This window comes from Rattus norvegicus (assembly GCF_036323735.1).
Source record: "Rattus norvegicus strain BN/NHsdMcwi chromosome Y unlocalized genomic scaffold, GRCr8 chrY_unlocalized_8, whole genome shotgun sequence".
Classification (NCBI taxonomy): Eukaryota; Metazoa; Chordata; class Mammalia; order Rodentia; family Muridae; genus Rattus; species Rattus norvegicus.
Genome location: NW_026947411.1, coordinates 400,755 through 417,567, shown reverse-complemented (window position 1 = coordinate 417,567; position 16,813 = coordinate 400,755).

Genomic DNA, 16,813 nt, shown 5'->3' with positions numbered 1-16,813 from the left:
TAAAATATATGCACACAGCGCTTCCCCGAATAACTTCTAAAAGAGCTGTGACACTGAATTCCTTGGAGGAACCCTAACTTACTTGCAGGCAGACCTAGATTCTGCTGACCGACTGGTTCCTGGGACCACTTCATCCTTTTATACATGGTGTGCACCTGGACACTCTAAGAAGCTTACATCAGAGATATGTGTGTGTGTGTATATGTGTGTTTGTGTGTGTGTGTGCATGTGTGTTTGTGTGCATGTGTGTGTGTGCATGTGTGTGTGTGCATGTGTGTGTGGGGGGGATGTGTGTGTGTGTGTGTGTGTGTGTGTGGTGTGTGTGTGTGTGTGTGTGTGTGTGTGTGTTAGTCATGCATAAGCTAACCATCCTCACACAGACTGTCTGGATTGGTTTTCCATTTGGAAGGTTGGCGAAGATTCTCTTGTCCTAAGAAAAGACCACTCTGGTTCCCAACTCTCTCTGTGAACCCGTGACAGGGTGCGTGATTTTCATGTGTGAGGAAATTTGCTTTCATGGATACAATATGCCTAGAAAAACACGGCTCAACATGATATTTCCTTAGTCCGTGATCCCTCAGGGCATTATTCCATTATTATTATTATTATTATTATTATTATTATTATTGTTACTATTATTATTATTATTATTATTATTATTATTATTATTACAGGATTATTCCTTTATATTATAGTCTGCGTTGTTACCAGTCTGCTAAAGTTCACTGATGGCAGAAAGAAAGATTTTGGTTAACGGGGTTCCCATTGGATGGCCATGTTTTCTTCTTGGAACTGAAAGTTTTATTTGCATGCGCCCAAGAGCAAATACATGCAAGTACAGACAGTTTCTTGGTCTTCTACATGAGAGTGACATCCTCACGTAGTCCTCTGATTTACTTGATCTACAGAGAATTTAGATGGGCAATGAAAAGGATGGTGACCAAAGACCCACGGTAGGGAGAAATACGAAACTTTTTCACAACGCTTCAGGCTTTGGGGATTGATAGACATTATACAACCATATTTTCATTCATAGCACGAATAGTCAGAATTATTAGATAACAGAAGGGAGAAAATTTTAACAACATATTTATGCCGGCTAATTTAAATTCCCGTATTTTATCTCTGGAACATTATATATTCTCTTTAAGGTTCTTCTTGAAATTATGAAGAACTGAAAACCGGTATCTGTTTATCTGTTCACATTAATTTTTTTTATCTTTATTAACTTGAGTATTTCTTATTTACATTTTGAATGTTATTCCCCTACCTGGTTTCCATGCCAACATCCCCCTAATCCCCCTCTTCTATATGGGTGTTCCCCGCCCCATTCCCCCCAATTTCCGCCCCCGCCCCAACAATCATGTTCACTGGGGTTTCAACCTTGACAGGACCAAGCGCTTCCCCTTATACTAGTGCTCTTAATAGGATATTCATTGCTACCTATGAGGTCAGAGTCCAGGATCAGTCCATGTATAGTCCTTAGGGGTAGTGGCTTAGTCTCTGGAAGCTCTGGTTGCTTGACATTGTTGTTCATATGTGGTCTCGAGCCCCTTCAAGCTCTTCCAGTTCTTTCTCTGATTCCTTCATCGTGGGTCCTGATCTCAGGTCAGTGGTTTGCTGCTGGCTTTCACCTCTGTATTTGCTGTATTCTGGCTCTGTCAATCTGGAGAGATCTACATCCAGCTCCTGTCGGCCTGCACTTCTTTGCTTCATCCATCTTGTCTAAATAGGTGGCTGTATATGTATGGGCCACATGTGGGGCAGGCTCTGAATGGGTGTTCCATCTGTCTCTGTTTTAATCTTAGCCTCTATTCCCTGCCAAGGGTATTCTTGTACCCAATTAAAGAAGGAGTGAAACATTCGCATTTTGGTCATCCTTCTTGACTTTCATGTGTTCTGTGCATCTAGGGTAATTCAAGCATTTGGGCTAATAGCCACTTATCTATGAGTGCATACATTATGTGTATTTCTGTGATTGGTTTACCTCACTCAGGATGATATTTTCCAGTCCATCCATTTGCTTAAGAACTTCATAAAGTCATTGCTTTTGGTAGCTGAGTAATATTCCATTGTGCAGATGTACCACATTTTCTGCATCCATTCCTCAGTTGAAAGGCATTTGGTTCTTTCAAGCTTCTGGCTATTATAAATAAGGAATTCTTCACTAAACACATCTCTACCCAGACTCTTTTCGGTTGGGAGACCTTTAATGACTGCTTGTATTTCCTTAGGAGTTATGGGGTTGTTTAAATAGTTTACCTGTTCCTGATTTAACTTTGTCAACTGGTATCTGTCTAGAAATTGTCATTTCCTGCAGATTTTTAAGTATTGTTGAATATAGACTTTTGTAGTAGGATCTGAGGGTTTTTTGAATTTCCTCTGATTTTGTAGTTATGTCTCCCTTTTCATTTCTGAGTTTGTTAATTTGGACACACTCCCTGTGTCCTCTCGTTATCCTGCCCAAGGGTTTATCTATCTTGTTGATTTTTCAAAGAACCACCTTTTGGTTCTTTTGATTCTTTCTATGGTCCTCTTTGATTCTACTTGGTTGATTTCAGTTCTGAGTTTGATTATTTCTTGCCTTCTACTCTTCCTGGGTGTATTACCTTCCTTTTTGTTGTAGAACTTTTAGGTGTGCTGTCAAGCTCCTGATTTATGCTCTCTCCTGTTTCTTTCTGCAGGCACTCAGAGCTATGTGTTTTCCTATAAGCACAGCTTTCATTGTGTCCCATAAGTTTGGGTATGTTGTAACTTCATTTTCATTAAATTCTAAGAAGTCTTTCATTTCTTTCCTTATTTCTTCCTTGACCCGGTTATCATTGAGTAAAGCATTGTTTAACTTCCACGTATATGTGGGCATTCTTTCCTTATTGTCATTAAAGACAAGCTTTAGCCCGTGGTGGACTGATATGATGCATGGTATTATTTCTACCTTTCTGTATCTGCTGAGGCCTTTTTTATGACCAATTATGGTCAAATTTGGAGAAAGTGCAATGAGGTGGTGAGTACCTTTTGCTTTAGGATAAAATTTTCTGTAATTATCTGTTAAATCCATTTGATTCATGACTTCTCTTAGTTTGTCTATGTCTCTGTTTAATTTCTTTTTCCATTATCTTTCCATTGATGAGAGTGGGCTGTAGAAATCACCTACTCTTATTGTGTGAGGTGCAATGTATGCTTTGAGATTTAGTAAGGTTTCTTTTATTTATGCTGATTCCCTTTTATTTGGAGCATAGATATTTATGATTTAGAGTTCATCTTGGTGAATTATTGCTTTGATGAATATGAGGTCTCCTTCCTTATCTTTTTAGATCACTTTTGGCTGAAAGTCGATTTTATTTGATATTAGAAAGACTACTCCAGTTTGCTTCTTCAGACCATTTGCTTGGAAAGTTGTTTTCCAGCTTTTCACTCTGAGGTAATGTCGGTCTTTTTCTCTGAGTAGTGTTCCCTGTAGTGCAAAATGCTGGGTCCTCATTCAATATCCAGTTTGTTAATCTGTGTTTTTTTAGTGGGGAATAGAGTTCCTTGATATTTAGAGTTATTTAGGAATAGTGATGGTTGCTTTCTGTTATTTTCGTAATTTGAGGTTAGTTTGTGTTTGTGTGCTTCTCTTCTCTGATTTGTTATGAAAAGTTTAATTTCTTTCCTTATCTATGGTTTTACTTGCCATCATGTGTTGGACTTTGCCATTTATTATCCTTTGTAGGACTGGATACGTAGAACGATATTATGTATATTTGGTTTTGTCATGGAATATCTTGGTTTCTCTATCTATTTTAATTGACAGTTTTTCAGGACACAGTAACATGGGCTGGCATTTGTTTCTTTTAGGATCTGTGTGACATCTGTCAAGGCTGTTCTAGCTTTCATAGACTCTGATGAGAAGTCTGGTGTAATTCTGATAGGTTTGCCTTTATATGTTATTTGACCTTTTCCTTTACTGCTTTTAATATTTTTGTTTGTTTTTTGCATTTGGTTTTTTTCTCTATTATGTGAGGGGAGGATTTTATTTTCTGGTCCAATCTATTTAGAGTTCTTTAGGCTTCTTATCTGTTCATGGGCATCTCTTTCTTTAGGTTAGGGAGTTTTCTACTATGATTTTGTTGAAGATATTACTGTCCCTAGATGCTGGCAGTCTTCACTCTCTTCTATACCTGTGATCCTTAGGTTTGAGCTTCTTATTGTTTCCTGGATTTCCTGTATGTTTTGGGCTAGGACCTTTTTCTGTTTTATATTTTCTTTGACAGTTGTGTGTATGTTTTCTATGGAATCTTCTGCTCCTGAGATTCTGTCTTCTATCTCTTGTATCCTGTTTGTGATTCATGCATCTATGACTACTGGTCTCTACCCTTGGTTTTCATTCTCAGGGTTGTCTCCCTTCCTGCTTTCTTTATTGTTTCTATTTCCATTTTTACTCCTGGATGGTTTTGTTTATTTCCTTCTCCTGTTTTGTTGTTTTTCCAGTAGTTCTTTAAGGTATTTTTGTGTTTCCTCTTTAAGAGATTCTAGTTGTTTACTTCTGTTGTCCTGTATTTTATTAAAGGATTTATTTATGACCTTCTTATCATCCTAAATTGTCATGATAAAATGAGATTTTAAATCTAGATCTTCATTTTCTGGGGTGTTTGAATATCCAGTGTTTGCCTTGGTGGGAGAATTGGTCTCTGATGAGCCAAAGCATTCTTCATTTCTGTTGCTTGCTTTCCTGTGCTCTCCTCTCACCATCAGGTTGTCTCTGGAGTTAGCTTGCCTAATTCTTTCTGACAGGAACTTGACCATCCTGTAGTCTCATTTGTCAGGACTGCTGTAGACTTGTTTCCTGTTTTCTTTTAGCCAGTTACGGGAACAGAGTATTCTGCTCTCAGTCGAGTAGTTTCTCCTGTCCACTGGCTTTCAGTCATCCCTGTGGTTAGGAACAAGCAGGACATTCACCTATTTCTCTTAGATTCCTCTGTGGGGGTGTTGCACAGATGGCCCAAGGGGTTTTCCTGTTGAGTCAGGAATCTGGGCAGAGAATAGTCTCCTCTGGTTTCCCAGGAGTGTCTGCTCCTCTGAAATTCTAGTTCCCCCACCCTCAGGATTTGGATGAAAGAGCTGTTTGAACAGTTCAGTTCAGATCCAGGCACAGTCTGTAACATGGTGGTCCTGCAGCTTTACTCCTCCTATATTCCGGTGTCCAGGTGTCCAGAGGCACTATGAAGGATCCTCTTGGGCCAGAGATGTGGGCAATGTTGGGCAAAAATTTCAGTCTCTCCTGCCCTGTAGTCTCAGTATAGCCTACAGTCCTGGGTGATCAGCTCTCTCTCCCACAGCATCTAGGAGCAGGGAGTTCTGGGTTAGGATCAACAAACTGGAAACTGGAACTGCCTGGTCCCAATGGAAATACGGTCTTTTTGTGTCCTGAGTCCATCAGGCAGTACAGTTGGAGCACAAATGTTGGTTTTCATCAGGCACAAAAGAGCCAAGTTTATCACAACACACAGTCAATGAGCCATGCAAACTCCATATTAATACAATGTGCAGAGGAGATAAATCATCTCCTACCTACTCAAGGGATTCTAGGTCATTCTTTCAAAAAAGGAGAGGCTCCAAAATTTTCCAGATATACATCAGAGATGCTAGAATTTCCCAAAACTGAGCAGGATTCTCTGAGTAGTACTCTATCTCATAAAGAGTCTGTGGAACGAGAAATATCTACTAAAGGAGTTCTACCCACTGCCACATCTAGAGAAACGTCTTGTGGATGTGACACATGTACAAAAGATGTTCTAGGACATATTCCTTCTGTAGAGAAGGTTATGGATCCAAGCGTATGTGAACGTGGAGTAGGGGAACATGATATGCAAACACCAGTGTCTGTACCATCCTCGACATCTGAGGAAAGTGATTCCTTGGATTCCATTTGTGTAAAAGAATGCATACGACCTCCGCAAATTTCACAGGAGGCTATGGGAACTTCCTTATCGCCTCAAGATCAGCCATCTTCCCCAACTACAGAAGATGGTACACTCTTACAAGTATGCACAAAGGGTTTCCAGTCCTACTTTATACCCACAATCAGTCCCAGGCTCTGATTTTACCTAATACCTCAAAGGCTCTGGATTTTATCTAAACTTCTGAAGGGGCCTTCGAACCTGTTTTGACTATCAAGGAGGCTAGGGAACCTCACACTTCTATATGAAAGTCTGTTTCTTCTTCTCCAGCAGAAGAAATTTTTCTTGGAACTTCCTCAATTACACAACAATATCTAGAAACATCCTTATCTGTTCATGAGGCTCTCAGCCATCTCACATATATCCATGATGCTCTAGAAGAGGTCACATCTTCAGAGGTAGCTCTAATACCTAAGCCCCATTCTGACGTCAGTCAGGATTTCTAAACATATAAATGGTACATTAAGACCTTCCTCACCTTAGAAGGATATCTTAGGATCTACTACATCTGAACAGCATGCTTTACAACTATCCCATGTACCCAAGTAGATTTCTTTCACATGTCCTCTCTGGAGAGAAATAGTCGACATTCTCCCTCTACAAAAATGTGCCACAGGCATCCAGTTTCTAGAAACAAAGGGTTAAGATTTGATCCTTCTGATGGAGTCTTGAGAAATTTCTCCTCTAAGGAAGAAAGTTTCAACCTTCCCCCTTCTGCCAAAAGGGATCTTGTGACTTCTTCTGCAAAAGAGACACCAAAAGCTACAACTACTCCTTAGGTGAGTCCCACACCTTCTCTATCTGTCCAAAGGACCTTGGAATATTCAAAAAATGACGAAGGAAATGTGTAAAGTTAACAATGCTTTCAAGGGAATGCTGGACATCCCATGTCGTCCAAAGATGCTCAAAGTGATTTTTCATTGTGCAAATTAGACTTAAAAATGCAAAACTATTTTTTTTATATTTCCAAAGGTCTGAGGGAAAGTCCACATCGAAAAAAAAAATCCTTTGGACCTTATGCAATCATTAGGCCAAGTATATCAGAAAAATTCCATGTCTTCTAAAACATCTAAAAATCAATCTGGCTCTAGCACTCTTCCTGGTAAACATGTACCATAAGACATACAATCCCCAGGAAAATTGAATCTAAAAAGGGGTACCTAGAAACTTTACCATCTGCCCAAATTTCTTTAGGATTTTAAGCAACTTCTCCAAGAGCTCGGTGCACCTAGAAAACAAAAGAACTAAAGTCATCTTCACAGGGAATTTTCCCAAGAACCACATATTTCTTCTTTTATGTTATACCAAGAAAGAGGGCCAGCTTCCTTCTCCCCATCTCTGATGTCTTCATCCTATTTGTTCTCCCTCCCAAATGGATCTTTACTCTGAATAAGAGACCAATTAGTAAACCATAGATATAAGAAAGGAATATCTGAGAGGCAGTGGCTGTCAAGACAACACTTGTGACATCACAGAAGAAGCTACGCCTCTCCAGGATACAACAGATTTTTCAGAGAGGGCCTAATGATGATGTCACTGAGAACTGCTATGGCCTACCTGCTGAACAGATCTCCTTACAATGACCAGATTCAGGGGTGCCGTGTCCAGGAGTGTCTCCTGTGATACAGTAGAAATCTTTTTATCCTACATCACTCTAAAGCTACAGACTTCTCTCTGCTTCATTAGTGATTACATGCTCTGAATGAACAAAGTTAGTCAGGGGCTGGGCATGGGTAGAAAAGATCTAGGAACATGGAGAGAAGGAGATCCTTTTGGAGATTAATTTTATTCCCAGGTACAATCCTCTGACATAAAGTTCAATTCCCTAAGTGTCCTCGTTTTCCAAGTTCCAGTATTTTCCCTACAGACCTTTAATTGAGTGAATATTGTACTACATTTCCTGATTGTACATTCATTGATAGGGGACATTACATATGATCCTGCATGTGTACTAAAAATTTTAATTATTCCAATTCCATTTTATGCAATAAATTTGGATACAAAAGTGGACCAGCTATAGAGTGAATATAATAGTGTAAATATTGTGTATGTCCTTCAAATGATGAACTCCCAAATCCTTATTTTATCCATAAATAACCAGATATTAGTTAAGCAAAGGACAACATGGACTATATAATGCGGTTTTGTAGTTCTATTAGATATCAGTTCTCTAATATCAACCTTCCTGTGTTCCCCGGGAAAGACTTGTGGTTTTTGGATGTTTTACCATGAATCTTTACCAGGATAAACATCAGTTTCTGGGTGATGGTCAGCTAGAAGAATGGCTTGAGGTCCAGTGAAACCTCAACTTCCATAGGTTATAAGAACAGGAAGGAGTCTATTTGGCCTTGTCATTTGTGGATCCTATATTCTTGACCTAGTTACACAGAATCCAAGTAAATATTCCATCAAAATTCTTAGTAGTAGGAGCTTCCAAAGCATATATATATATATATATATATATATATATATATTAAGCACCAAAACTAGATAGGATTGTTGAAGCTAAGAAGCTCATGCTGCCAGGAACTGGACATAGATCTTTCATGAGAAACACAGCCAGAGCATGTCAAATACAGAAGTGAATGCTAGTGGCAAACCAGGGAACTGAAAATGAACCTCATGTTTGTAGATGTTTAGAAAAGATTACAAGAGCTGAATGGACTTTCAACTCCCATACGAACAACAATTCAACTAAGCAGAGCTTTCTGGTACTAAACCAATATTCAAAGACTGTGTATGAACAGGCCTATGGCTCCAAATGCATAGGTAGAAGAGGATGGCCTTGTTGGGCCCCAATGGAAGGAGAAACCCTTGCTCCTCCTTAGGTTTGCCTCCCAGTTCAAGGGAATGTCAAAGGGAAGTAAGAGGGGTTATGGAAGAAGGTTAGTGGGACTGTTTAGGGATCTCATGGACAGGAACCAGGGAAATAATATTTGAAATGTAAATATAAAAATATCCAATTAGAAAAAGCAATAAAAATTGCTAAAAAAATGAGAGAAAAAAAGAAAAGTTAACTGCCTGCTAATCACACCTATTGACTCAGAAATCTAAAGGTGTAATTGTCAGGGAATATTGTCTGAATAATACTAGTGGAAAGACTGAGATGATGAAGACTCAACTGGAAACACTTCTCTCTCCCAGATACCAGTGACAGACCCAAACTGTACTACAGGAATCCAAAAAAGGAGGAGTGTACTCTGAACTGAGGACACCATACTTGTCTTTCCCTTCTTCCTTAGGACCTTTCTCTTCTGAGAAAAATTATAAAACCCATGAGCTCTCAGGAAACAACTGGGCGTTTTCCAATACCTGGCTTTTGGAATAAAGAAATTAATGATTTAAACTCTCTGAATTCAAGGAACCATAGCAAGCAGGTATGTCCAGATGCTTCTGGGAGGCTCTCAGTCCCATGTGTATAGAGCTCAGATAAAGGCTATTTTTCAGTAAACCCACTCAACCCTAATCAGGGCTCACTCAGTTTTCCAATGGACCAAGTATTTCTTCCTTTTTTATACAAATACAGAAGACCAACTTCTTTCTCCCCATCACTGTTCTTTTTACCCTCTTTCTTCTCACTCCCTAATGGCTATTTGCTCTGTATTAGAGGACATTTAGTAAACCATAGAATTACTGAAGGAATATCTGAGAGGCAGTTGCTGTCAGGACAAAACTTGTGACATCACAGATGAGGGTAGGGCTCTCCAGGTTACAAGAGATTTTTCAGGCATGGGCTAATGATGATGTAACTGAGAGCTGCCATGGCCTAACTTCTGAGCACCTTTCCTTACATTGACCAGATTCGAGAGTGCCTTTTCCAGGAGTGTCTCCTGTGATACAGTGGAAAAATTTATGTACCCCATTTCTCTAAATCTAGAGACTTCTCTCTGCTTCACTTGTGGTTACATGTTCTGAATGGAGAAATTTAGACAGGGGCTTGGCATGGGTAGTAAAGATTTTGGAATATGGAGTGTAGTAGATTCCTCAAGAGAATATTTTTATTCTCTATGTCACAGGTTTTTTTCCTGTGACATACAGTTCAATTTTCTAGGTTTTCTCTGTTTCCCAAACTCTAGTATTTTCCCTACAGACCTTTAATTTAATGAATATTGTATTTCTAGTTCTTATTGTAAATTCCTTGAAAAGCGACTGTAGGCAGCTGTGATGTGCCCAGGCTCAAAGTTGGCAGTTGTTTCTGCATTCCACCCTCCCAATGGTGAGCTCTCCTTTCACTAAACTATTCCTTATTTGGCTATATGCCTGCCTGGCCTGCTGGCTTCTGCATAGTGACAGCATATCTGCATGACGCACGTGGCTTATTAGGATTGGGCAGTGCTAGCTATTTAAGTGTGGTGTGTGGGTTCCCTGGGGTCAGAAGATTGTATCAAAGTTCCTAAGTAAAACTGCTTGAAGAAGATCTTCACTATTCGTGTCTTCCTTGCTGGTCGAGATTGGACGCAGCAAGTGGTGGCCCGTACGGGGCCTCCTGATATCAGAACTTCATGCAGTCAGGGCAGCGCTGGAAAGTTCCCAAGGTAAGATGGGACCATAACGACCCTGGGATATAAGTGGCTATAAATATTCAGTGTAGTTACCAAGAAAGTTCTCGGTAGCAGCGAACCGAAATTAGGAAGACGCTTGGTGAATTTAGCCATAGCAGGGTAGAAAGATTTTGTCATGAGGACCTCAAAGTCTCATCCAATTTTTCTGGCTCTTCAGGAGCGGTTTGAGCATAAGAAACTAAAAATAAAAAGGAGCATTAGTAGAGAGATTTTTGCGTGAATGGTATGTCATTGCCCCCTGGTTCGCAGTCTCTGGTAATCTTACTGTGGAAGTTGCGAAAAATTAGGGAAAGACCTTGATTTTGCATGGGAACAGGGGATGAAAAGACCTGGGGTCCATCCAGTGTGGCCCTTAGTGCGTAGTTGTCTTGAGGATCAAAAATGTTGTCAGGCAACTATGGAGAAGGGGCAAGCTGCCCAAGAAATGCATCAAAATGAGAGGACAGAAAAGCAGGGAAGCGTAAAGGAGACAGACTCAGAAAAGACAGATACAGAGGAAGAAACAGACAAAACAGATTCAGAAGAAGAGTTACAAGAGTTGATAGATCAAATGCGGAAACAGTCTCTAAGGAATAGACAGAACAAGAAAAGGAAAAAGCCTAAAATGGTGGAGGAACTTCCTGTGTGGTTCCCCTCAGCTGCTCCTCCCTGCAATGTTGTAGAGGGAGGAAGTAGAGTTTCCCGTGCAGGGAGCCCTCCTGTGGTGAACAACAGTACTGTGCATGTGCAGGCTTTGCCCCAGGCATCAGTTGGCCAGTAATATGCTAATGAGGGAGCAGCACCATGCTAATGAGGTATTCATGCTCCGCCAATCCCCGAAGTACAATTAGCAAAGTCTCAGCTGCTGTCTATATAAGGCGAGCATTCTTGCTGCTTGAGGTCTCCCTGTCCCTGTTCAAGAGAGCTGTACAGTAAAGGCTTGTTCGCAGAAGAATCCTGTTGCCACACGTCGTTCTTGCTGGTGAGAAATTGGGCGCGTGACAAATGGGTAGTAAATTCTGCCCAGAAGAGTGGAAGCCAATCCACACAGAACTGCATCTGGTCTATCCAGTTTATGTGGATGATAATCAACAAAGGTATCATGAGCCTTTAGACTTTAAGGTGATCAAGTCCCTGTAAAATCAGTCAGGACATATCGCATTATGGCCTCATTTACCATAACTCAGGTTGAGGCCTTACACAGATTTTGCATGACTCCTAGTGATTGGAGTAAACTTCCTCTGGCCTGTCTTAGTCTGGGACAGTATTTGGACTGGAGAGCTTTTCTTATTGAGTTTGCCAATGAACAGGCTGCCGCTAACTTGGTATCGAGGGGGTGGGGGGAGGCTGCCTGGGATAGAGATATGCTGCTAGGTCAGGGACACTCTGCCAATGCTTAGACAGAGTATCCAGGACAGGTTTACCAGCAGATTAATGAGGTTTCAACAAATGCATGGAAATCCTTACCTAGAAAGGGAGAAGTGAGTAGAAACCTCATCAAGATCCTTCAAGGACCTATGGAGCCATTCTCTGACTTTGTAGCCCAATTAGTGGTAGCAGCAGGCAGAGACTTTGGCGACCCCATTATGATTATGCCCTTAATTAAACACTTGGCCTATGAGCTTTGCACAAAGGAATGTCGAGCCGCTATCACTCCTTACAAGAATAAGGGACTTGAAGCTTGGATCAAGGTCTGTAGAGATATAGGGGGATCTTTGACTAATGCTGGACTTGGAGCTGCTGTTATGCAGATGATGCAGAGAAAAGGAGGAAGCTCAGGAATGTGTGTTAAGTGTGATCAACAGGGGCACCTCAAAAGGCAATGTCCAGAAAGGAGAAGTCTCTTCAGTAAAAGAAGTGGCCAACGACCAAGGCAAAAAGGGTCGTGCCCCAAGTGCAAAAAGGGGAACCATTGCACTCATGAGTGCCACTCGGTAAAAGACATCAATGGGCAGCCTCTTAGCTCGGGTTTTGGTGGAGCAGGTCCAAAAAATGGAGAGCCACGTCCACGACCCTAGGGCCCACAAATATATGTGCCAGTCGAGAATTAGGATGTAGAACCAAGTCACGAGAGATGGTCATCCCTTCGCCATCTGAGGGGCCAAGGAGAGCCACTAAAGGCTCTGCAGGACTGGACATCTGGTCCACTGCCAGACTCGTTTAACTCCTTGGATGGGTGTACAGTTGATAGAAACTGATTTAAACGTCCCCTTGAACTTGGCACAGTATGGTTACTTATAGGGAAATCATCTACGGCTTTAACAGGACTACATGTCCATCCAGGAGTTATTGACCCAGATTATACTGGGGTAGTCAAGAACATGGTAGAATCACTGAAAGAGATTACTGCCATTTCCCCTGGGGACAGAATAGCCAAACTATTACTTTGCCTAGGCTTCATGGAAGTTTTGCAGCCCAGTCTAGAGGGAGAGGAGAGAATGGTTTCAGCTCCGACCTTACATTTCTAGCCTTGGGTTTAAACCAACGCCCAGTAATGGAGCGAAGGGTAGAAGGAAAAAGGATCCTAGGACTGTTGGATACAGTGCCCAATAGAAGTATAATAGCTAAGAAAGATTGGCCCTGTGGATGGCCAGTACAGGTCTCATATCAAACATTACAATGTCTCCATTAAGCATGAGCTCCTGATATGAGCGCCAGACAATTGAGTTGGAGAGATCAGGAAGGGCATTCGGGAGTTATGCAACCCTATGTGTTTGATTTGCCCATTTCCCTTTGAGGGAGAGATTTGCTGAAATATATGGGTTTCAAATTGAACACTGAGTATTCTGAAACTTCACAAAAAATTATGAAACATATGGGTTATATTCCCAGTAAGGGAATAGGGAAATACCTGCAGGGTGGGACTAACCCTATAACTGCCCAAAAGAGAGAAAAGGATCAGGACTTGGGTTTTTCCTTGGGGCTGCTGAGTAAGGGTTTCCATTACCTGGAAAACAGAGGAGCCATTGAGGGTTCTTCAGTGACTGCTTTCTTCTGAGAAGCTTGCCACAGCTAAAGCTGACTATGAAGCACATAAAACCATCAGTATCATATTGGAATACCCCAATATATGTGATATAAGAAGTCAGGGAATGATGATGCATAATTTACAATTTAATAATCAACAGTTGCAAATCATGAGCCCAGTGCAACGTGGGCTTCCTCTTTTATCCTCTCTGCCAGCCTGTTGACCTGCTGTACTGATTGATATAAAAGATTGCTTTTTCTTCATACCTCTTTGTCCAAGGGATAGTGAAAGATTTGCTTTTACTGTTCCATCATGCAAACATGAAGTACCTGATCAAAAATATGAGTGGGTAGTTATTCTACAGGGTATGCCAAATAGCCCTTCTATATGTCAACTTTTTGTTGGCAACACCATCACCCAAATAAGACAGAAGTTTCATGCACCTCATATTATGGATGATATCCTTTTAACTGCAAAGAATGAAGAGATTTTAGATTTATCATATGGAAATTTAGTTAAATTGCTAGAAGGTAGGGGATTATTGCCCCAGAAAAGGTACAAAAGGGCAATCTTGTAAATTATTTAAGAGCAAAATTAAGTCCCTTTATCATTATTCCCCAGGAGGATGAATGGAGGAAAGATAATCTTAATACTTAATGATTTTAAAAAATTATTAGGAGGTATTATTTGGGTCAGTAGTTATTTAAATTTACCAAATTATGAATTAAAACCATTTTATAATACTTTAGTTGGGGATTCGGCCTTGGATTCTCATAGACACTTGACAGATGAAGCAAGGAGAGCTTTAAAGAAGGTTGAAAAAGGATTACAAGGCACAATTTTACATCGATGGAAGGAGGGTGCAGACATTGTGCTATGAATTCTAGCCACCTACATGAAGCCCACAGAATTGTTGTGCCAAGATGGCCCTCTGCTTTGTTTTTATCCCAAGGCTTCTCCAGCTAGATCAGTAGAGTATTATCCTACAGCAGTTACAGAATTAGGCCTGTATGGGATCCAAAAGTGCATACAATTTTTTGGTGTTTCCCTAATCTCGATCATAGTGCCCTATACAGGTCAGCAGATGAAGATCTTGTGTGGCACTGTGGGTGATTGCGCTATATTATGCTGTGGATTCCATGGAGAGATAGATAATCATTATCCAAAACATTCTTTGCTATCCTTCTTTAAAGAACATCCCATATTCTTTCTAAGGTTACTTCCAGTACTTCTATACAGGGGGCACCAAACATTTTTACAGATGGATCCAAAAAATGGTTGTGGAGCTTATATGATTAACCATCAAGAGCCAATTTTGTGTTAATATCATCCCAGCTCTCCACAAATAATTGAACTCAAGATTGTGCAGGAAGTGTATAAAAATTGTTCCTTTGCCTTTAATTTGCTCTCTGATTCATCATATTTGTTAATGCAGTTAAGATTTTAGAAGTGGTTTGCCCTATTAAAATTAGCAGCACGGTATGTCAGCTGCTGAGGGAACTTCAGGAATTGATCTGAAAAAGAGGTCAAGATTTTTGTCTAACAATGAAATGATCTTGTGGATAGATGGACCCAAATGGAGTTCATCTTCTTAAGCCATCATTGGATCAAGCTGGACAGTTTCATCAACAATTTCATGTGCCTACTAAGACCTTAGAACAGAAGTTTCATCTGTCTTGAGCAGATACTCGACAGATAGTTTTAGGATGTCAACAGTGTATCACTTTTCACGATTCCCCAGGTGTAGGGGTTAATCCTAGAGGCCTTTTGCCCCTAAAGATTTGGCAAATGGATGTAACTTACATATCTGGATTTGGGACTCTAAAATGCATTCATGTTTCTGTGGATACTTGTTCAGGTGTCATTCATGCTACCCCTATGAGTAGAGAAAAGCCACGCAATGTTATTGGACACTTCCTATAAGCCTTGGCTGTTTGGAAAAAGCCTTAACACTTAAAAACTGATAATGACCCAGCTTAAACTGCTATATCTTTCAAATCCTTTTGTAAACATATGGATATGCAGTTGACCCATGGCCTGCCTTATAATCTCCAATGTCAAGGTATTGTTGAGCAAGCATATCGTACCTTGAAGGAATGCGTGATTAAACAAATAGGGGGAATAGGCCATGGTAGAACCACCAGGGAACAGATATCCTTAGCCCCTTTTACTCTTAATTTTTTAATATTGGATTATGATGGCCTATCTGCCACTGACAGACATCAGTGTCGGGTGGGCATGTTGAAAGGTTACGTGAAATGGAAAGACGTGATCACTGGCTTATGACATTTGCCAGATCCCGTGTTGTCATGGGCAAGAGGGTCTCTTTGTGTGTTTCCTCAGGACCGGCAAGATCCGTTGTGGGTCGCTGAAAGATTGACCAGGAGGTACAACAAGAATGAAGATCCTGCTGCTGCTGACACTTCTTGGTGTGACCCAAATGGTGGTCCAAATGGAACCACTGTGGGGGATACTATTGGTGTTCCGGAGACTCATGCCGATACGTCATGACTTTTAAATCCACTCATCTAATTTTTCTAAAAAGTTGTCAAGTTATCTTCTAGGAAATTGGACAGGAGAATTCGATTTCTTAATGGTTCAGCTATGTGCAGCCATCGTGACGGTGAACTCCACACGTGCATATGCTAGACTGGCTACGGGATTGTCATTTTGGATTGAGGCTGCTATGAATCATCTGAGGGAGTGGGAGGGTATGGGAACCCTAGTTGGATTCTTGCTGCTGGTCTGCCTAGTGTGCCTGTGTTGTCTCTGTAGAATGAGGTTTGTTCAGAGGCGGCACGCTGTTATGGTGGTACAGGTATTTGCAGCAATTGAAGCAGGACAGTCCCCTCAAGCCTGGCTTAAGGTTATTCAGAAGACCTTGTTGTACCTCAGGCATGAGTATGTGTGAGTGACCCTCCCCAGTTATGGGCAACCTCTCTTCTAGCTAAGGAACTTGGTGGGCAAAGAGGTGTCATAAGACTGGTTTAATGAAGGGATGATCCTAAGACAGTGGGGGTCACCACACTCAGTGGTGCCTTTGCCTGCTTGGTTAATTAAACAAAAAGGTGGAACTATAGGTGGCTGTGACGTGACGCGCGTCAAAGATCGTGCTGGTTCCACTTTCCACCCTCCGAACAGTGTGCGCTCCTTGTAGTAAGCAAGTCCTTATTTGGCTATACCTGCCAGGCTTGCTAGCTTCCGCATAGTGATAGCCTGTCTGCATGACCCAGATAGCTTGCTGGGATTAGCCAGCACTAGCTATTTAAGTGTTCTCCGGGGGTTCCCCGGGGTCAGAAGATTGTTTCAAGGTTCCTGAGTAAAACTGCTTGAAGAAGATCTTCATTGGTCATATCTTTTTTGCT